Source organism: Bactrocera tryoni, chromosome 2, assembly GCF_016617805.1.
Source record: "Bactrocera tryoni isolate S06 chromosome 2, CSIRO_BtryS06_freeze2, whole genome shotgun sequence".
Taxonomy (NCBI): domain Eukaryota; kingdom Metazoa; phylum Arthropoda; class Insecta; order Diptera; family Tephritidae; genus Bactrocera; species Bactrocera tryoni.
Window position 1 is genome coordinate 29,253,909 of NC_052500.1, and position 23,830 is coordinate 29,277,738.

General features: G+C 37.1%; 1 protein-coding gene across 1 annotated transcript in view; it reads right to left on the reverse strand.

Moving 5' to 3' along the window:
• LOC120767462 (collagen alpha-5(IV) chain) overlaps positions 1-23,830 on the reverse strand; it is a 44,736-nt gene that overhangs the window by 19,271 nt on the left and 1,635 nt on the right. The gene's annotated exons all lie outside the window — the stretch shown is intronic.

Consider the following 23,830-nt stretch of genomic DNA (forward strand, 5'->3'; position numbering starts at 1 on the left):
CATAACGCAACGAAGATCCATGTGAAGTATGAGTAAATGTATGGAGTAAATTTGACTATTTCCAAATTAGTTCGAAATACTACGAAACTAGATTTTGGCCAACTACCACCTTACGCGACAACATGCGCCAGTGATTTCTTGTATAGTATATGCTAGTTATAACTGCCAACAGAGCGTTGACATGCTAAACGCATAAGATGAAGAGCTATGCAATAATCTAATAACATTTGAGTTGTGTCAGATATTCAGTTAAAATAAGTAAACCATACGAAGTGCTCCATTTGCAATGAGAGAACAACGAAATCTTAAGCCCTAGACGTCTTACGTCGTTAAGTCCAAAACTATTTGCCCTTTTTGTCGAATATAAAGCAAACAACACAGCAAAAACAAATTACAAAGTTTTTCTTTTCAATCGCGCATGCGTCAGATGACATTGTGGTGTAGGCAAAAACGACTTGTACGATTGGTCACTCTGAGACACTTGCGAATCAAAGGGCAAGGTATAGTTTAACCAAATGTTGAACAATATGAAACTAGTCTCTGGTCTGAACTAGTAATTTGTGCTGTTGGGTTCGCTTGTCTTCGCTACGCATGTGTGAATGTGTACTTAACTTGCACTTGACTTTTTTCGTTTTGCTGTGAAATTCTGCAATTCTCATATGCTGGATTATGATGCACTTGACATATGCAATTCGTTTTCATTCGGGCAGACAGGAAAAGGTATGAAAATAGAGTAACAACCCTGTAGCTAGCATGCCCATAATAAGCATATTTTAAGTTGCGAGATTCGAACAAAAAGTGAAATACACACTGTGGCTGGACGTGCCCCCAACACCTCGAACTGTGTCAGTGGCACATTTGAGAGCATTTCCAGATGTGCAACGCTACACGAGCTATGTTGTGTGTGTATGTGCGCGCGCGCTGACATGGATGAGCCGGCAGTGCAGTCAACCAGCCTCCATTTGCCAGGCATACTTATGCGTTTACATAGCTACAAAACACATATGCATTGCAACATGCATTCACTCGCGCGCACACACACACACACATACATTTTCGCATTCTCAGCACTTGATGTCATTTGTTTTAATAGTTTAAGGTCAAAATGTTTGTGTCTACTTAAACGCAATTTTTATCACGATGATAAGCAATGGATACAGCGAAGCGCATGTGTGCCTATGTATGTGGTAGCTGTGGCGACTCACACCCAGAACTTAGCGTCGTTGCATATTGTTATTGTGCATAAAGTGCCGCGAAAGCATATCACTTCGACACATCGCTGCGGCTGATTGAAAGTCGTCGTTTGGCATTAGCGGCGCAAACATTTGGCATTACACGTGGGTTTTCTGTGGCGGATCACACGATATAATATACAGTGTGAGAATAATTGGAAGTGTATATGAGGCATTCAGAGAACGCAAGCGAAATTAAGTGCAAAAAAGACTAATAAAACAAGAAAAAAGTAATATTCTACGGATCATTTTGAACAACAACACAATTACGTGTTCTTAGCTTTTTAATTAGAAGCAGATAACTGGAAAATAAAATAACTGAATAATGGGTTATATGGGAGTTATGTGATATAGTTGTCCGATCTGGCCGATTCCGACAAATAATCAATTTAATCTCAAAAAGCGCCTATGTATTAAATTTTATTCAGATATCTCTAAAACTGACGAAGAAATTTTGATAATCCGGAAAGGTTAAAGTTCACTTAAAAAATCGTTGGCTCGAAACCAGTTTAAGGTTATATTTTCTTAGGCAAAGTTGTTCAGAATGATCCATAGAACATTTCGCGCAAACGCGATTTTATAGAAGAAAAAAATTAACGCTACATTAGAAGCGACAAATCAAATTAAAAAACGCTTCTTACACTGCTCGATAACTTAAGGTAGTAGTCTGTTAACTTATGCCTATTTTTATGACTTCTTTGGAGGATGGTTTTTTATAGGAAAATAAAAATTAATTATCTTAATTATATTTAGAGTGTTTTTATTTACATATTGAAAATATAAAAAAAAATTTAATACTTTATTACTATTACTATTGTCACTCGAAGTTGGAACCTAAAAAAAAATGCATGTGCGTGGCCCGGGTTATTTTGGCTCGTGATGTTATCTGAAATCAAATTATCTTGATTATTCTTAATCTATAGACATGCCATTCTGGTCGGAACTACTGAAGTTAAATTTCAAGTGTAAATAACTAAATGACGGACTTTGAAAAAAAGTAGTTTTATTTTAGCAAAGAAAGGGTTGTAAAATAAAAAGTTAGAGGTGAAAAAAATAGTACCTCGTAAGTACCGACGAGAAGTATAAATGTGTAGAACAGCCTGTTAAAATCTGAAAGCAACCGGTTCAGTAGAAAAAAAGTTAGGACCCGGGCCGACCAGAAAAACAATGTTTTGAGAAAAACGCGTTTAAAGTTCAACAACCTTAAAAGTTGGACTTCGAGACGCTCTAGGAAACTCGTTGTAACTGCTGAAATATTTTGAATTTCTGTCTGAAATTTTCACGGTATATTCTCCAGACATTGTACTTTCAAATTAAGCAAAAAAATTTTCGATTTTTTGAACCCAAGTTACCAGACTACTAACTTAACTTGCAACTTACACATTAGAAATTGAGTAGAAATATGAGTTGCATTATTTTTCGTTGATTGGCTTCTCTGCGAAACGCCTTAGTGACGCAAGAGCAGCAATCTACTCTTTATTGACTTTGAACACGTTTCGTGTCTAATGAAAATCGCGCTGCAAACAATTGCAGTAAAAGAAATACACGCACACACATACATACATACAAAAATTCACGAAGAAAAATGTGCTGAAGGAGCGATTTTTGCTTGATTTTTGAAAATATTCTCAGCCACGCAGTCAAAGCAAATGCCGTGCAATAATTATTTAATATAGCCACACTTATGTACTTATGTGCAAATGTAATGCTTAAGTAGACATATACTTGTATATATATATTTATTTCAAGTCTCGTCTTTTTTCTGCTACTCGTGCTCAAATTTCCTTGCTCATTCCTCATGCGCTTCACTTTGTGTTTGCTTCTTCTTACGTTGCCACACTTATATTTCGCTCTCTTCAATTGTTGTATTTCAGCACTTTTCGAATTGCTATATTTGTTGTAAACCAACTAATATTCGATCAACTTGTATGTCAGCATAATCATGAATGTATTCTACCTATTCTCCATTATGAACGAATATTATTTGCAACAGCATAAATGAACAAGAAAAAACGTTAACTTCGGCTGCACCGAAGCTAATATACCCTCCACAGATTACATTGGTGCCTTAGAAAATAATTTATACCAAATTTCGTAAATATATCTTGTCAAATGCAAAAGTTTTCCATACAAGAACTTGATTCCGATCATTCAGTTTGTTGGCAGCTATATGCTATAATAAGCCGATCTGAACAATTTTTTCGGAGATTACATTATTTTTACAAAAAATAACTCATAACAAATTTCGTGAAGATACGTTGTCAAATGTGAAAGTTTTCCATACAAGAACTTGATTCCGATCGTTCAGTTTGTATGGTAGCTATATTCTATAGTTAACCGATCTGACCAATTTCTTCGGAGATTACATTATTGCCTTAGAAACTAATTTATACCAAATTTGGTGAAGATACATTGCCAAATGTGAAAGTTTTCCATACAAGAACTTGATTCCGATCGTTTAGTTTATATGGCAGCTATATGTTACAGTGGTTCGATATTGGCCGTTCCGACAAATGAGCAGCTTTTTGAAGAGAAAATGACGTTTGCAAAATTTCAAAAGGATATCTTAAAAACTGAGGGACTAGTTCGTATATATACAGACAGACGGACCGACAGACGGACGGACAGACGGACGGACAGACGGACGGACAGACGGACAGACAGACAGACGGACATGGCTAAATCGACTCAGCTCAGCATACTGATCATTTATATATATACCTTATAGGGCCTCCGACGCTTCCTTCTGGGTGTTACAAACTTCGTGACAAACTTAATATACCCTGTTCAGGGTATAAAAAATACCTTATATATGTAGCTGAAACACTCGACCCTGCGGAGTTTGCCATAATCCAGTAAATGATAATTTTTATCTCAGAAGTAGTTACAGATATCTCATGTTCCAAGTTTCCATTGGTATGGAAGTAATAGCACAGCAAGTACCTTAGCAGTTGCGTTGGTAGACCAGTGCGTATGAGTAACCATTTAACTCTCATTCGAACGTTCAGTAGTAAACATGTGTGAACAAGTTTTTCCAGAATATTCTTATCTGCCACGCAAGCGAATGTAATTTTCTGACAATATATAAGTATGTGCGTACACTGCTGCTGATTATTGAAATCCTTGACCTACTTCATTCATAGCTTGATTCATAAACACTATTTACTATTAGCGATAAAAGTTTAACGGCACGACGAAGCTAACAGGAAATTACGAAGTAGGTTTAAATAAACGCTTTAAAAGGAATATAAATAGTAAAAGCAAAGCATGGTTTGAAGAACTTACATATTACTGGGCAAATTGTTTAAGAAAAATGTTTTAAAAAATATTTTATTGTAACTTTACATTTGGTACACTATAAACAATTTCATCAACTATTTATGCATCCATGGATAAAATTTCCATTTTGCAAGCAGTTGCATTAGCCCAGTCAGGCCGACTGGAGTGTCGAGGCCATGCTTCTTTACTTCCTGCTGCTTGGACTTTATGAGCGCAACAATGAAACAAACGATGCAATTATTCGAATGCACTATATTCGTGGGTGGTCGTCCATGCAAGGGCTTGAGGTCATGAGTTGAATGACTCGCTGTTGCTCTAGTATGAACCACACAAGAAAAATGTCAATAGGGTAGGCCATAAATATTTTATTTCTGATTTTTTGCTATTAATGAAATATATTTATAAATCACTGTCATATGATTTTAATTTCGAATATTTTGTAATATATGCACAGATACATATTACGCGCTCGTATGCATATATTTACAAGTACGTCTTGACACAATTTATTTCAAAAACAACATCTCGTGTCATAATAATGAATTATTAATTTGTTTGCCTATTTATATATGTACATATATGTATGTATACGCATCTTGAAAAATGTAAAAAGCTCTAATCTCCGGCTCAAATTTGGGTTATCAGCGCTTTAGTGGTAATTGGCGCAAAGCCACTGCTGCCGCGTTGGCGCCTAACCATAGCACGATGAAAGTCAGGTCAGCAGTTTTTTTATAAAATATTATATAAATTTGTATGTGCTTAATTGATTGAATAATACAGTGGTGGAAATAATTAGTAGAAGCAAATCATTTAAATAAAAAAATTGATTACTTTTTCTTTTCTAAAATATATCTCAATGCGTCGGAGACCTTACAAAATATATCTAGATGATCAGCATGGTGGTCTGAGTCGATTTAGTTATGTCATTAGTCCCTTAGTTTCGGAGATATTCATCCAAAATTTTGTTCATGGCATTTTCTTCCAAAGAAGCTGCTCATTTGTTGGAACCGCCGATATCGGAGCGCTATAGCAAATAGTTGCCATACACACTTTAACGATCGGAATTAAGTGCTTGTGTGGAAAACTTTTTCGTTTGACTAGATATTTTTACGTTCTGCTCTCTCCAGACTGGATAAGAAAGCGAAGCAAATGGGTTTGGTAGTGAAGGAGGACAAAACAGAATATCTACTGTCATCAAAACAACAACTGTCGCACTCGCGACTTGGGTTCCACGTCACTCTTAACGTTCATAACTTCTAATTCGTAGATAATTTCGTCTATCTTGGAATCAGCATTAACACCATTAGCAACGTCAGCCTTGAAATCCAACGCAGAATAACTCTTGCCAACAAGTGCTACTTCGGCCTGAGTAGACAATTGACAAAAGCCAAACTCTACAAGTCGCTCATCAACCCCTTTCTGCTATATGGTGCAGAGGCCTGAAGGATGACAACAACTGATGAGACGGCCTTACGAGTTTTCGAGCGAAAAGTACTGCGAAAGATTTATGATCTGTTGCGCGTTGGCAACGGCAAATATCACAGTCGATGGAAGGATGAGCTGTATTAGGTTGTCAAAAAAGCCTTGCGGTATTTTCGCTAGTTGGCGCTGAAAGCGCGTAGTTCTAGTTTTATTCGTCGCATCGGCTCACCTTTTTGGAAAGCTCATTTCACGCGCTAACACGGATTGTCGTTTCTTTTAAGTCGTTCGTGAGTTATAGCGTCGCAAACATGGAGCAAAATTAAGATAAAATACGGCATATTTTACAGTACTACTATGATAAAGGCAAAAATGCATCTCAAGCAGCCAAAAAAATTTGTGCAGTTTATGGACCCGATACAGTTTCCATTTCCACCGCACAACGATGGTTTCAACATTTTCATTCTGGTGTAGAGGTGGTCGAAAATGCGCCACGCTCGCACGCAAGACTTTTTTGACAAACCATTATGACGACATTGACATAGTTCAGCAAATTAAGAGACAGCGGCTACGCTGGCTAGGTCATGTCGTCAGAATGGATGAACACACTCCAGCTCTAAGAGTATTCGACGCAGTACCCACCGGGGAAGCTGAAGAAGAAGGAGATTCCAAATATTGCCAAGAAGAAGATATCTTCAGGCAGGGATTTTTGTCCAAAGCAGCGGCACAATCTTCAAAGAAATTGGTTAGATCGGACCACTGTAGCCTATAGCTGCCATACAAAGTGAGCGATCAAAATTAAGTTCTTTTATGGATTTTTTTGTATTTGTGAAGGGTATTATGGCTTTGAAATCGAAGTTAACATTTTTGTATGTGCGCTTCTACCATATTTTTTACAAGCGTGTAATGGGGATTGTGTTGCGGACTACACGTTACTGTAAAAATAACTAATAACTATGTATCCAAATTGGAGAGATTCTCTCGAGTGGAGCATATCTGTTGCGGGCCTGGTTGCGGCATTCAACAGGTGCTTATTCGCTGTCTCGGTAGTTAAGGAAAGTGCGCAGCTTAATGGAAATTATAAATAGACGCGTTTAATTGTTCTAAATGATTTAGTGCGATACAAATTAAGTAAATTTTCAGGCCAATTAACAACAACAGCGGGCTGCAATGCGAAGCTACGCGCATTAGTAACGGAGAACATAATTTGATGCACTTCTGCAGCGATGCCTGTGTCACGGTCGCGCTATGCTATGCTGTGCAGTTACTAAGAGCAAGGAATGCACGCTTAATGGACGCGCTGAACTTTTTTGTTTGGCACATGTAAGTGATAAGAAAACTAGTTCAACGCTGCGAGCAAAGGCACAGCGCGCTTTTGTGTAAAAAAAAAAAACACAAAAAACAACAAAAACTAAAAGTGCCAATGAAATTTCTGTCGCGATGCGTTGATGATCACATAAGCACATGCATAGTATGTATGTATGTACATATGCATTAAACAAATTGAGTATGTAAACATGCACAGTTATATTTATGTATATTTATAGAGCAATTAATTTGTGCTTGCTGACGCAAAGTATTGTATTAAATTAAAAGTTGTGCATGGAAAAAATTAATAAAATCAGAACACAAAAATAAGAAAATTTAAAAAGATGCCCGCATGAGAAATATGCTCATGCACACACACACACACACACACACGCACACGAGAGCAAAAAGCGCTGCTACATTAAATATGTGCGCCTTTCATTAAAGCGAAATTAGAACATATTGAGTCTCGGTGCACACTATCTGCTGCAACATTGTATGCTGGAAAGCATAACAAATAATCACTAAAACTGGCGGTATGTATGTATGTATGTGTGTGTGTGTGTATATGGTCACATCCACTTGTATGGCAGCGCTTATCACCAACTTAAAGGCGCTGAGGCGGTGTACTTTTCCAAAAGCCACTGCTTGCTACTGCTCGGCCTTATATTATTTTGTAGTTGTTGTTGCAATGCATTTACAATGCAATTCCAAGTGCTAGCCTGACACTATGCCACTGACAATTAATAACAATCTGTCGTAAAGATGTCCAAACAATTATGGCGCGATCGTAAAACGGCAATACTTCTTTATGCGCGCACACACACACACACACAAAGACGCGCGCACTCATACATTTAGCATATTAATGGCGCAGTGGCATTGGCAGTTGCGGGGCAGCGACGGCAGCGCGCACGTTAACCGCAATGAAGTCAGAAAGTGCAACTTGGGGGCGCAAAAATTGCAAACGCTGCACATTTCACCACGCGTTTGTTGTTGCAAACACATATAAACTTATATGTATGTATGTGAACAACTCATATACCTAAGCATGTGTGTATGCTTAGAGCATGCTTTTGCATTTGTGTATCAATGCGCATACAATACTCATGTATGTATGTATGTGTGTGTATTTTGTGGCACTAGTTGTTTAGTTGTGTGTGTTTCAGCGTGGGCGCACAAAATCAGTGTCAAATTGCTATTTCTGCAGCGCGAACATTATTGCCGCCGCCATGCTGCCTCCAGCATCCGCCTATCCGCCGCTTGGCATGATGTCATTCTAGAAGATGGTCTCGCGCCTAAATATTGCGATCACATGCGCTGATATGTACTTATGTTCACATATGCAAGTATTATGTGCATATGTTTGTTTACGTGTTTATTTGCATTTTATTATTTTTTTGATTTTTTTTAACTTTTTTTTTTCATTTTTTTTTTTAATTTTTTTCTTGCTCTTTAGTTTTCGCTATAAATGCTGCAACTTCTCAAAAATTTTGCGCGCAGAAATAAAAAATATACAGTTGGCAACTATGTAAGACGCATGCTTTATTATGAAAACATATGTATGTGGCATATGTTGCACATAAACCGTACTCATTTGTATGTGTATTTATTTGATGCGATGCGATCATTTGGTGATTGCTATTTGTTGTTGCTGCGTTCGGCGCGGTTCTTTGGAACACCAAAGCGCTGCGTTTGCTGACTGGATGCAATGGAATGTGCTGTGCCGCAATTGAAAGGATATATCTGTACATTTGATATGTAGCATGCATTTAAATGGGCTGATTAGTAATTAAGGAAACGGAAAGACTGATTTATTAAATATAAAATTTTAGAATCATACATTTTGTATTAGATACGATTGTTACAAAAAATTTTATGAGAAATTTTAGCTTCACTGACAGCAAGTAAATATCGCAAGTCGGATATTTGTAAGGTAACACACATAATTTATGAATAAATTAAATAAATAATAAATAAAAATCGAGCTCCAATCCATTATCGATCTCAACTTTGTGAAAATTAAAAAAAAATAACGTTTTAACAAACGTTGGAGCGTAACGATTCGAACAAACCATTTTAGCTGTTCGAATATTCTGGCAGCATTTGTGATAAAATCTTACACCAACATCCTTCCTAACGCCGTACTTCTCACTTTGGTTAAGAAATTCGTCTTCTCAACCTATGTAAAATTTTAGTTATCCCTTTGTTTCCAATAATGTAAACTTCGTTCGGTTTCTCTGAACAATTATAGTTCATTTCACAACTTAAGTTTTTACCATCAATACCCTTCCTTTTCTTATAGCATAAAAAGGTATAAAAAAGCCTTTATCTTGTTTTTGATTGCATTTGTATGGCAGTCGTATGGTATATGGGTTCGATCTAAACAATTTCTCTGGAGAATACACCCTTGCCTAAGATAATAATATGTGCCAAATTTCGTGAAGATATCTCGTCAAACAGAAAATGTTTCCATACAAGAGGTGGATTTTGATCAATAAGTTTATTTACAGCTATATATTACAGTAATCTAATCGGAATAATTTCTTATGAATTTATACCTTTGCCATTAATATAAAAATATTCTGATTTTTTTCTAGAGATAACTTGACAAATAAAAAATAAATCTCCTAGTCCTAGTAGGATTTTGATTGCTCAGTTTGTATTGCAGCTAAATATATGCTATAGTGACTCCGAAAAATGTGTAGTTTCTTGTAAAAAGAAGGGCGTGTGCAAATTTCAGATCGATATCTCAAAAACTGAAGGGCTAGGCGTATATACAAACATACAGGTGTTCTTGGCTTTAATAAATTTTGTCGCAAACTCAATATATCTGCTTCCGGCTTATAAATGCACAGCATTTCTATATTTTACACTTTTTTGTCATTTGAGTCATTCACAATGTATAAACTGAAACAAAATATATTCTTGAAAAGTTCCAAGAAGATCCGACGTTTTCCAGCCAATTTTTTGTAGGAGGAAGAGCACCCTGAAGAGATTCAAGAACTCGTATTCCATCCAGAAAAATTAACGGCTCGGTGTGGTTTATGGACAGGTGGAATCATCGGACCATATTTCTTCAAAAATTATGCCGATGAGAACGTAACCGTCAATGGCGACCGTTATCCCGTCATGATTACCGACTATTTGATGCCTGAAATTTAAGCTCGGGATCTCGGTGACATTTGATTGGAGAGTAGTTTCACGTTTTGAACCGCTCTATTGGCCACTTAGATCGTGTCGCTCACCATGGAAGAATGTGAGATTACTTCACAGCCATAGTTGAAGTACCTTGGTGTGTTAGTGAACTCAAGACTTAAATTCAAGGAGCACTTGGAAAATACGACGCGTAAAGCACATAAAATCTATAATTCTTTATCTAGAATGATGGAAAATAGAGACAGTGTGCGTTCCAGCTGATGATTTTTAATAGCTAAGGTAGTGAGATCAGTTATATTGTATGCACTAGACATAAAACCATACGCTAGAGCAATTAACGCAGTGTAAAGGCTTTCTGCAATAAGCGTGATAAGTGCTTTCCGAACCATATCAAACGACGCTGCTGAGGTTTTTGCCAGTATGGCGCCTATTGACATACAGGGAGACGAATTCACAAAAAGAGAGGACAGATTCAAAACAACAATGTGGCTACACGGTGGCAAATTTCTTGCAAAAGACGTTGGACCCACACATTGATCCCGAACATGCATTCATGGATAGATAAACAACGTGGGGCCTGGATTTCCATCTGACCCAAATACTCAGTGGCCATGGATGCTTTAGAAGCTATCTACAAATATCGTCATGACTTTAGTGCATATTGTTCGACGTGTACAGAGTGTATAGAAGATTCTGAATTCTTTGTAAAATGGCAAGCTGTCAGCGAAGCGTCAGCTCTACATAATTATGATAAGATTGAGACAATCAATCAGTTCGTACAATAGAGGAGTCGTATATGTCTTCTTCTCTCTCATGAAGTAATACTTTGTACAGTGGTCTCGTGGAAGAGACATGATATGGGAGTTGATTAGGTTTAGCGGATTAAAGCTCGGCACTCCGACCTTCCTACTTCCTCCTATGAAAAAACAAACATAACTCTATACCCAACTGTCATACTGCTAATATGATCTTATTATCGAAGTTCTTTAAATATTTAAATTACTGTTTGAAATTACAAGTCTAAGTAAAGCCCTTAGCTGGTGTACTAGATGCCCTGGACGCCTTTTAATTCGTATGCATATATAATTCATGAATGAGTGCAAATGAAAGTGAGAGACTTTGCTCATTTCCGTATCTGCCTATCGACACAATACTTGCGAACAAGCAGTGATGCAGGAAACGAAGAAAACAAATTGAGTAAGAAGTAAAAGAAATGTGCAAAAGAATAACAAAACAATCCGTAAGATAAACAAAGCAGCAGCAAAAGTAAAAAAATGGAATAATTAAAAATACAACGGAGTCAATATGAGCAGCAAGAGCGAAAACAAAGTCCAAAAAATAACAACAAAAAAGTGAAAACGAGAAATACAAATTGCTCGGCTAAGCTAAGTAAGCTGAATTAATTTCCAATGTGAAATAAGGCAGAACGTCAAAGCGATTGCACCGCCAGCAGCAGAAGCAAAGCACAAACACCCACACACACACACGCAGTAATCAAAGACTACAAGGGATTAACAAGAAGTGAAGATGAGCGCGATAACAACAATAACAACCGCAAAACAATGCCCTCCGCTGTGGTGGCTACCAAAACATTAACAGTGGATGCCACAGTGTAGGAGCTGCAACAAATTGCAGTATGCCTACTGAATCCACACAGCCGTGCTCCAAAGATTACACACGACGAAAAACAGAAGTCCCAATGCCTGTGTTTGTGTGCGTGTGTGTGAGCGGCTAATCAAAACAGCGACTGCTCCTACTCAGCCAACACAGGCAAGCAGCAGCGCTTGGATGTGCTTGAAAGAAGGCCATAAGTACTGCAACGGCATACAGTATGCCACATGCAGCCAGACAAAGTGCAACAAAACAAATATCGCTGATAAAAATATACAAATGAGTTCCGATATGCAAAGGGCACTGCCTCAGCGCATTCATTCAGTGTTTAAATGCGCGCGCAGAGCTTCTGCATGTAGGTATGTATGTGGTTGCAATGCGGAAGGGCGGCTGATGGGCAGCAACAGTAGCAGCAGCATGAGTAACAGATGTTGCACGAAGCTGCATGCAACAATGCCACCATGCAGCATGCGTCATATTTGACGTGCGCGTGTTTCGTGTCGCATGCAACTTGTTGCTTTTCCATGAGTTGGCAAAACAAAGAAACCGAATGCATTCGTTAGTGACAGGCAATGAGCGGAAGAGTGGCTGCACGACTTTAAGAGCAGACATGACATTTAAGAGAAGGCGTTGATGAGCAGCCATTAACAACAAATAGCGGATTAGCTCAGCTGATTATGTTGCATAGACCAAATTGTGGCAGCCACATAGAATGTAAATACATATATGTACATATGTATGTGGAAATATATGTATGTATGTATGTGCGTGGTAATTATGTGAGAGTTTACATTGACAGTGAAAGACTTTAACCGCCGCAACTTTGCGGTTTTCCATATTTACAGATTTATTTATTTATTTTTATTTTTAAACTCCATAAACTATCGGCAGCACATGTTCGAGCGTTCATTTGCACCTTTGCATGTGTGGTATGTCTAACGATCGAGAAATTGGCCAAGCTGCCGGAGAGTGCAAATAACGGCGTGATCAAATTACACGCCAACCGGCATTTACTACGTTTAGTGGCACCTCCGACTTTGCAGAAAGTTTATTGGCCGTCTATACATGCACTGTAGCACTTTTGAACACGAAATTCATGTTTCTCAATAACGTGCAGTGGGCTGTAACCGACTGAGAAACGAGTACTCGCTAAAGTATGAAGGAGACAATCTGAGTTGGGCATACGTTTATGCTTAAAAAGGGCACAATCGCCTCATCGATTCACCATTTCCCAGCTCGCTAACTGGGGCGCTACTCTCCTATCAAAAAACAACGTTGTTAAAGCAACAATAAAGTTTGCGGCCTGAGTTCGATATATGTAAGTAAGAGAGCATGCGCTTTCTTTAATGCTACCAAGTTTTGTATAACGGATTTTAGATTCAAAATTTTAAGACTTAAAATCAAATATATATTTATATACGTTTTATAATTTTAGAAAATTCGTTGTTGAATGATTGCTGTTAAAATATTCATTAAAAAGTGTGAAAGCAAGCTTGTTGCGCAAGGTTTCCATATTTCTGTTCCATAGATTCCAAAAATGACTTAATGTCTTATAAATCGGTAATAAAGGGTGTATTTTTAACGTGTGGTTTTCAATGAGACAATCCTTTTTCGGAGTTGGTCTTTTTGACAGCTGTCACGCATCGCAACAAATTTTATTCAGCGATGAAGCTCACTTCTGGTTGAATGGGTGTGTTACGAGACGCGGTTATATAGAGAGAGGGAACCATTATATAAGTAGAGGGAACCATTGCTTCATATTTCTTCAAAAATGAAACCGGCTATAATGTTGCAGTCAATGGGGAATACTATGGAGCCATTGTTAATGACTTTTTCATGGATGTTGCAATGGACAACCTTTGGTACCAACAAGACGGCGCTACATGCCATATAACCTACGAAACAAGCAATCTATTGAAGTAAACTTTTCATGACATCCCGTTTCCTGAGCCTGTGTCGTGGTCTCCAATATCGTACAATTTATAACCCCTTCATAATATTTGATGGGGTTATGTGAAGTCACTTCTCTACGCAGATAAACCCGTGACGATTGACGCTTTGAAAGAAAATATTCGGCGCATTATTGCTGAGTTTATTCGAAAGCCGAAAATTCAACCTCTCGGTCAAGCCAATCGCGGTGGCTAGTTGGCAGAAATTATTTTTAAAACATAATGACAAACCCTTACAATTATAATAAACCTAAATTCTTGTCCACAACATTAAATTATATGCGTTTTATTTCCTCTAGAGAACTTCTTCTTTATTGGCTTAGACACCGCTTAAGCGGTTAGAGCCGAAAGATGGAAACATGTGTAGAAGTTCGTGCAAGTGAGGAAAGTTCTCTGAGTGCCATTAATTTGGGCGCGATTTTTTTATAAAGGCTTAATCAGCTCACGACTTTCCATTTTAGAACAATTATCCTCTGGGTGGCCAAAAACATCATTTAAAGGCGAGACAAAGTAAGAAAGTCAATCATCCCTCCTCAGGGTTGTGCGCTGGATTTTTAACCCGCCGAAAAGCTCTTTGAGAACTACATGCCTAAAAAAACACCCTTTATTACGTTTTTGGTACGATATGGTAACTTTGTCTAACGACTTTAACGAATGACTGTGGCTCAGTGGTCTGTTCAATATCGGACTGCGCCAGTCTTTAATCCTTTAATCATTCATTTAACTCATTTATAGGCTTGTTTCAGGGTTTCACCATGATATTCATACAGTTTTCAGAGTTTGCAGTTTTTGAAACCCCACTCTTGAACTGGATACATTTTTTAAAGCCTTTTGGAATAAAGTATACTTATGACACCTAAATTATGCCTGCTCACTAGCGCGTAGATTCATTCTGATATTACAATTTCATGCGATTAACAAACATATTTCAAGGAGAATATATGTATGTATGTGTTCAAAAGTATGTAGTGACTGTCTTATGTGATCATGTCTAAAAATATTAAACGGACAGTCTTCTAATCTAAACATACACCAACTATGCGCATACATAAATACATACCATATATACCTGCATAGAAACGAGTGTGTGTGGGTATGTGTGTGTGTGAAACGAAATGACATATGATAGAATGAAATATGACTGAAAAGTAGGCAAACATGTGCATATTCTGAATAGATTTTAATCACAGTACATACTCGCAATCACGTCCGTACTCTGTACTAAGAACCGCGGTACCGCATACTCAAACAAGTCAACATGTTCCACGGCAACTAGCTTTGCACAATGTCGATGCCGCCGACCAGCCAATGGAACGATAGCGGTCAGACAAAAAAAATGGAGGCGATGAATGAAAAAAAACCAAAGAAAAAAACCTATTTGAAATGGCAAAAAATGTCAAGCAAAATAAATCATTGAATAAAATAGCACAGAGATGTGAGAGGTTAGAAACTATGTACTTGTATATAAAGTGAACCAATACGGCTGCAAAAACAAATGCCATTTTGGTGTTAGTAAGAAAAATGGCGGCCAGTAGTTGGTGATGATTTGGCTAGATGCGTCGATGTCATGATTTTTTATGTTTTGCTCGTTTGCCACATACACACATACTAATGTTTGCTGATTTTATTGAAAAAGGCCGCGTGTGTAAGCAAATTTTAGTTATGTCAAAAGGAAATAAGCAGCCATAAAGTTTTGGTTAGATTTGATAATTGTTAGAGATTTTTCAAGAAAACTATATAAATTTAGTAGCTGGAACTTTGACCCCCGATTAAAAATTATAAAGAACTGTAAATAAAGTGTAGCCACTTTTTAATTGATTAAAAAAATAATTTTTAATTATGCCATCTGCATCAGCACTGAGCACACGCTTAACTACGTATTTTAAAAGCAAATAAATAAAAAATAACGAAAGCCCGCCAACATGTTGCTTTATTTTAATAATAAATATGCGCTAATCGCCTAAACACATTGTGCCCAGCACATAGTAATTAACTGTATTTCCAAATGCCCTCCTGAGTTCATTGTTGCCCATGTTATCTAGTTTATTATGTGTTGTAATAATATAAAAATATAAAAATTATTATAAAAAATATTCGCTAAAAACAAAGCAAAATCAAGTGGCAAGCTGAAGACGTGAAAATAAACGAGCAAAATAATGTAGTAAAATGTGCATAAAAAGTTATCAGCATTTGAAGGAAGTCGACAAAGTTTTTTTATGCATCGTTAGTTTATACATATATTTATTTTTAAAACTTAGCTCATTGATTATTTGCCAGCAAAGCGACTACAAATTATCGCAGAAACTCGTGTGTGTCTGCATGCTCGTTTGTGTAAAATTTATCCATTTATAGTATGGCAATAGCACATGTGGCACTAAGCAACCGAGAAAAGTAGCATACTTCTAGGGGTCGCTGTTGCTGGGAAGTAATGTAACGTAGGCTCTGATTGAGGAATAATTATTAAGAAATATTATAATATCAAGGTATCAATTCGAATATCAACGATTCAAAAATGAGGCAAAAACGTTTTTGTCGATACGGAGGCTGCTATATATATTTCTGGCCTAGGCAACACTAAGTGTTGCCAGGGGCAATCTGTCATTTCCATTGGAAAGTTTGACATTTTTTAGCATAACATCACTCAGAACGTTTTTTCATTTAATCGTGAATTGTTTTATTTACAGGGAATTAAAAAATTCATCTCGGCCAAAAAATGGAATTAACTCGTGAACATTTTTGTGCGATCATTTTTCACAATTTTCGACGTGGATTATCACGACAAGAGTGCATCGATGAACTAAAATCTTTGTATGGCTATGAAGCATCATCCTACAGCACTGTGAAAAACTGGCACAACGACCTCAATCGTGGCCGACGCTCGCTCAAAGACGAATTCCGTGAAGGTCGTCCAAAAACAGCCGTTGTGCCAGAAAACATCGATGCCGTACTGATAATGCAAGACCGTCATGTAACATACCTTCAGATAGAGGCATGCCTATGCATTTCTCCCACCAGCATACATTCGATATTGCATGAACACCTGGCCGTAAAAACGGTTTGTTCTCGTTGGATCCCGCACAATTTGACAATCGCTCAAAAGAAGGCTCGTGTGGATTGGTGTAAAGAAATGCTGAAAAAATACGATCGCGGTGCTTCAAAAGACGTTTATAAGATCGTCACAGGTGATCAAATGGTCGCCTGTTTCTTCGGCAAAACTGGTCATGTGGCGACTGTTACGCTTGAGCAACGTAGGACGGTCAACTCTGAGTGGTACACCACCATTTGTTTGCCTGAAGTCTTCGGAGAAATTCGAAAAGCGAACAAGAGAAGATGAATCATTGTGCACCATGACAATGCGAGCTCTCACACATCGGCTCAAACCAGCGCCTTTTTGACCAGCCAAAACGTCTGACTTGGCACCCAATGACTTCTTTTTATTCCCACACATCAAGAAAATAATGCGCGGTCAACGATTTTCGTCGCCAGAAGATGCTGTTGAAGCATTCAAAAACCATGTTTTGAAGGTGTCTCAATCGGAGTGGAAAAAGTACTTCGAAAATTGGTTTGAGCGCATGCAAAAGTGTATAAATCTTGATGGAGAATATTTTGAAAAACAATAAAACCATTTTCGTTGATAAATATTCTTATTTTCATTATTAGGCCAGAAATATATATAGCAGCCCTCGTATAAGAGTCCTAGGGATTGTACTTGAGGTTTAATTTTGAATATGTTCATACAAATAAATGTCAATGGCAAAAAGAACGATTTTAAGGCTATTTTTCAACGCCTGGTTAGCAGCAATTGTTAGTTAACTTCTAATTTAAAAAATGATTATTTACCGAAAGAAGGAATCTTGGTTAAGTTTGCCAGAACTTAACTGACAGATAGCTGCTAACCAGACATTGAGAAAACGGACCTTTATATTTGACATTTTACTGAAAACTAAAATTACAGTCGAACTTCCCTTCCTAATGAACTGCTACTTTTCAAAATCGGTGATATTTCGAAATTTTCGTGGACTACTTGACGTGGTTCGACCCATATGCTATAGTGACTCGATTTAAACGATTTCTTCGGCGATTACACCATTACCTTAGGTAATAATGCCAATTTCTGCTGCAAAAGAATAAAATGTTTGCATGAAATTTTACTCAAGCATATTCTAACTTATATTAAGTATTATTCTTATATTCTTACCAAAATTTACAAATTGCTTATCACCATATGCCTACCCAGCCCGATTGACCTTTCCAATTGGTCAATAAACATTATAGAAAATAAATGAGTGCTAAAGCAAATCTATGGCGCCCGATAAAGACTATATTGCACAATACATTGTCTAAATCATTTATTATGCGACAAACCAACCGGAAACAGAGTAAATAAAAATATAAGGATTTATTAATTTCATTTATGAAATTAATCAAAATTCTGCTGTATTTTTTATGTTCAGCACTCGGCATTGACTTGCAGGTTATCGCAAACCGAATTCGGACGGCGAATTCTGATAAGCCGCCAAGCAGAAAACGATTTAGAAACGTTTGTTTTAGCAAAAGAACGATGTGCCAAAACAACTGTGTATAGCTTCTTTAGGTTTCCACATGAATTATTTAATAATTTCGTTTAGGAGAAGGCGCTTAAATCAAAAAAAAGAAGAAATTATTTATTTCAGCGCTAGCAACAATGATGACCGTCTTCTATTCGCCAAGCGTTGGATAGTGGCCAATCGAACGAACTGTAGGAAATGTTTAAAGACACAGACAGAGCTTGTAGTGCCACCCTGCTCTAGCATATCCTCTGACGCATGTGCAATTCTGTTACGATTGTTTCTTGGTGAAGAAATTGTTTGTTCCTTTTCAGTAACCCCTTAGGTTTGTTTTCTATAGACTATTACACTTGATTCAAAGTCATAAGTCTTCAAAGTCAAAGAAACAAGAAATGTGTAGTAAAACTGATGTAAAAAAAAATTATTAAAACTGATGATATACAAAACAATACTTGGGAACAATGACGTTAATTGCAATTGTGTAATTAGGTCCTTCTCCACCTAGTTTTTCCAACGGAGTGGAGGTCTACATCCACTTCTGGTTTCTCTGACGGCTACTGCGTCGAATACTCTCGGAACTGGAGTGTTTTCATCCATTCGGACGCCATAACGTATCCAATTCGCTGAACTATATCAATGTTTTCGTATATCTTGTAAAGCTAATCGTTCCATCGCCACGATGTCAAAATCGTGCTTGGAGAATTTAACCCCAGGATGGTCAAAGATGGTACATATATTTGAAACATTCCCAATTGGGTTGCTACTAATCGACTTCGCCGGGACCCGAAATATGATTATCTGTAGTACAAGATTCCAGCATTGGAAAACTCATCAAGCTACCTTGCTATTAGGTTAAATGTTCGATCCTTACAAAGGGATCTCACTTGAACAGGTTATGACGCCAGTCCATTGTGGTACCTAGAACTGCTATAACAGTTTATCATAAAGACTTTTATAAATTGACAAATCGCTTTGAGTCAATCACAAATTTGTTGAGACAGCCAAAAATAATTACGGCTCTATTTCTTGTTCCGCCGAAGGTTTGGCTGACGAGACGTTCAGCCTTAGAGCTGCAAAGTCTGGACAGAAAGTGCTAGTATCTTCTAACTCACATTCCACAATAACACTTTCACACTATGCGTTTCGTCCTACAGCTTGAATGTCTATTGGAAAATGTCTACGAAGAACTTCTACAAGATGAGCTCTTCTGAGAGCAAGCAGTTAAGTGACACTCCTACGTTCTACCCTAATTCAGAAGGAAAACGCAGCTCATCGGCTTTACAGTTTCCAGCGAAACGCGCTGGCCGGGCGCTCAAACGAGTATGATGGTTAAGAAGCATGATGCAATGTCTAGTGGGGACAGATACTACTTGACTAACTTTAAGCGCCTAGCATGCGAGCTCAATACTAATATCGACGCACGGGTGTTGGAGTGAATGCTTGCCTCATTGTGAAAGTAGCTGTACTCCGGAGCAGTAAATCAACTGCTATATTAATAGGGGACAGAAGCCTAAAGCTAAGCTTGAGTTAGAGCTCCTTGCAGAAGACTACCCCACTCAAAGCTTACTGCGTTTCAGCCCACATTTACGTCGTGGATATGTGAGCGGAGAAACAACCGCCAGGAGTAGGCTCAATAAAGATGTAGTTCAAGATTGATTCGAAGTCTTAATTGAAGGAGGAGAAAATTTTAGCATGAGCCTGTTTGGACTCCTTCATATACGCAGCTTCTTAGAGTGAGCTTCCTATCAATGCACCTGTCGGCAATATTCAATGTAGCTATGTTTTGCTGTTGCTTTTGTAATGTAATTTTTTGACATGAAAAATGGCGAATCGAAGACAGCTCACACCTCGCGAGCTATTCTTTTTAATATCAGCGACTGATGAACGACGTATACTTGCAATAGAGGATATCTTCTTTAAATTGCAAATCAATTATGTTTTTACTCAGCAATTAACAGCTGTCACAACATTACACTTAAAATGCTTGTTATTATTGCCATTACAATATGTGAGTGAGCGCAGTAAAAGGGACATTAATAAAAATGACAATCGAGAAAGAACTATTTAAAATTGATGTACATATGTACCCGTCTATGATAAATTGAACAGTTGCATGCTAATTGCAAGCAAACAGTCGGAGAATACACTGTAGTTGCTTTTCTTAATGAAATGTAACACTTCCATAATCTTTTCATTGGCTTTTATCTGAAAGGAAGAGTGTAATGCCAGCAGCAGTCGAAAGCAGAACAACCAGCCTGACACACAGCATGACCGCACGCCGCCTTCCACCCAAGCAACAATGCAACGCAACGTGCGTATGTATGTGTATCAAACGAGAAATGATAGAATGATGCAGTTTGCTCTTAAACTCAACACAGAACCCACCAAATAGCTACATACACATATGCATATATTCACATTTGATTGTGCTTGGGGCCTTAAGCATTCCGGAAATATAATATATGTACTTATGTATAATATATTATATTTATTTACAACAATTGTGCTAAGCGCGACCACAACAACATGAAAAACGAAGACGAGTTTGTCACTCTACTTTTGCTGCATTGTGTTGTTGCAGTTATTTCTCAGTCTGCTGCAGCGCGAAGAAGCACATATCAGAAAAATGTAGTGCAATACTGGCATAAAATGACCCAATTATTCCATGACTCTTCTGTACTTTCTTCATTTACAGTTTTAATGCTAGACATTTTGTTCGTTTTCCACTTTAATTCTTTTCCGCTCTGCGTCTTTAATATATGATTACAAGTTACTGATGGAATAGGTCTACGAATAAGGCAAGTGAAGGGGTTAGCCGAGTGGATTCTTGATTATGCAGTAAACCCTGTTTTATTTAGTTTTGTTTATACATACATATACATATATATATTTTTTTTAATTGCGCTTATTTGTGATGTTGATTGACTTTAGTTATTTTTGTTGTGGTAGCGACAGACTTATGGCGAGTTGACAGTCCTTGTTGGGATAAACAATTCGAATCCGTTCTGGTTACGTAGATCCGACTGTCGTGGGAACGGTTGATGTGCCTACGATTGACTTTTCAAAATTAATGACCAAAAACTGCGTAAATTAGGGTAGTCGATTTAACAGTAATTTTACCATATACAATATGCGTTATCGAATTTGTTTCGATATGTTCGCTGTTAAGAGAGACTAGCAAGATTAGAGTGCCAGAAAAGTTTTGGTGTATGTCAAGTAATATTCCTGCAACTCTGTAAATGCCATAGCGTTTGATATGAGCTTACTTTAGATTATGGAAATGATTTACATTTTACAATATTCATCAGACGCTGATCAATTTGGAAATTATTTACGACGCTGATCAGTTTGACATTTTTCGTGAATTTGGAAAAAGAAAGGTTTCAGAATAAATACTCTAATTTCTAACTATTACAGCACCAAAATTACTCTCAAGAAGTTACTCTCACTTCTCATCACTTCAAACTTGCGAATGTGTACTATACATACCGCAAAACCTATCTATCTAGTAAGGCTTGAACAACATTAAAAGCACTGCTCTGTGAGCATGGTGAATATCCGATAATTTTTGCTAGCAATGGTTGGCAAAAAAATATTTCCCTATCCTTGTAAATATTATTGCACAAGAGCACCATCGAGACAAAAATTAAAAAAGAAAATTAGCTACTGAGAATCCTCAGTTTCCTTACGGAATAACAGAACGCTCTTCGAATGCAGCATTTTTAGATGTCATCAAGTTGGCAGAATTTTTGGCTTAGTACCAACAATTTTTAATGAATATTCTGTCAAACTCAAACGCAACATCTTTAGTTTAAAATCGTGCGGTTTTTTATATAAAATTCCTTACAGCTCGTTTATAAGGCAGAGGTACTGGTTTTAACAAAGTCCCCATTGCTTTTGATGATGGCTAACTAATTATTCTTAGTAATCGTTTAAAATTGGAAATATAGGATTTTCCAACTCGATTTAATTCTGTATAGTCTTTCTTATTTGTTTTCATTTTAACTATCCGGACTCTCTTTAGAAAGTGTTTCTGAAAAAACAGTTGGAAAATTTGGTGAAACCTGGCAACACCGTTACAAAGCAATTACCGATGGGATTTATTTCATTATATTAATGATTAAGACCGTAGAGATCATTTTCAAAAGAACATAGAAGCTCTTTGTTTTGTTTTTATACCCCGAACAGGATATATTAGTTTACCACGAAGTTTGTACTAGAAAACGTCGGAGACCTTTTAGACATGTGGTTTTCAATGAGGCAATACATTTTTTGGAGACCCGAGTGTCTTCTTAGGAATGTGGTTTTCAATGAGGCAAAACATTTTTGGTTTTTTGTAGAGCAGGATACAGTTTTTAGCAAAGATATGAGTGTTCTGGAAAATGAATCGTGGAAAAGTTATGTGTTGATAGACGAAAATTTCCTAGGTAATCATTAAATACATCAATATGAAGAAGTTATACAAAGTATATTGACAAATCTCTAGAATCTGAAAGCAAATTTTTGATACTCAAATTAGACTATCTCCGTAAATATCTGGATACATTATCGGATACTTTTGGAAGTTACAGAGCGGAAAAACAGCGAGAAAGAGAGAGAGAGAGGTTCAACCAGGATCTAAAAGTGTTTGAAGAAAGTTATAAAGATTGTGAAGAATGTCACATGATGGCAGATTACTGCTGGCCCTTAAAAAGTTAGTGCCACTAAGAAATTAACAAAATAAACGCATTTTATAAACGTTTTATTGAAATATAACATTATAACATTGTTCTCTTTGTTTACTTTGATATATGTATCCTTATTTTTTGAAACAAAACTGATACTATGAAGATATCTGCTATTTGGTTCATATTATCTGATTTTTGTAATGTAAAATGAAAATTGGGATTTGAAAATAAATAAAAACAAATCTTATAAAACCATTGATAGTTTCATGAATTGTGGGCACAAATATATCCAAAATCGATCTTATATCTAGAGCAACAAAACCACTGTAGACCAGTCTAGTCCTTAAGAAATTATCAAGGGGCCGCTACATACTCAAAAATACACTTATTGTTGTGCGCTGTGGACAGAGGGAATCAATGATAAATATTTCTTTAAAAATCAAACCAGCTATAATGGAACGGTCTGTGGGGAAAGCTGTAGAGCCGGGATTTTGACTTTCTCGTGCTTGAATTATAGGCTATTGATATGAACGGCCTTTGGCGGCTACAATAACACAAGTATGGTGCTATATGCCATAACGCCAGCAAAACAATCAATTTAATGAAGAAAACTTTTGGTGAGAACATTATCTCACGCTATTTAACACCGGTGGTATATT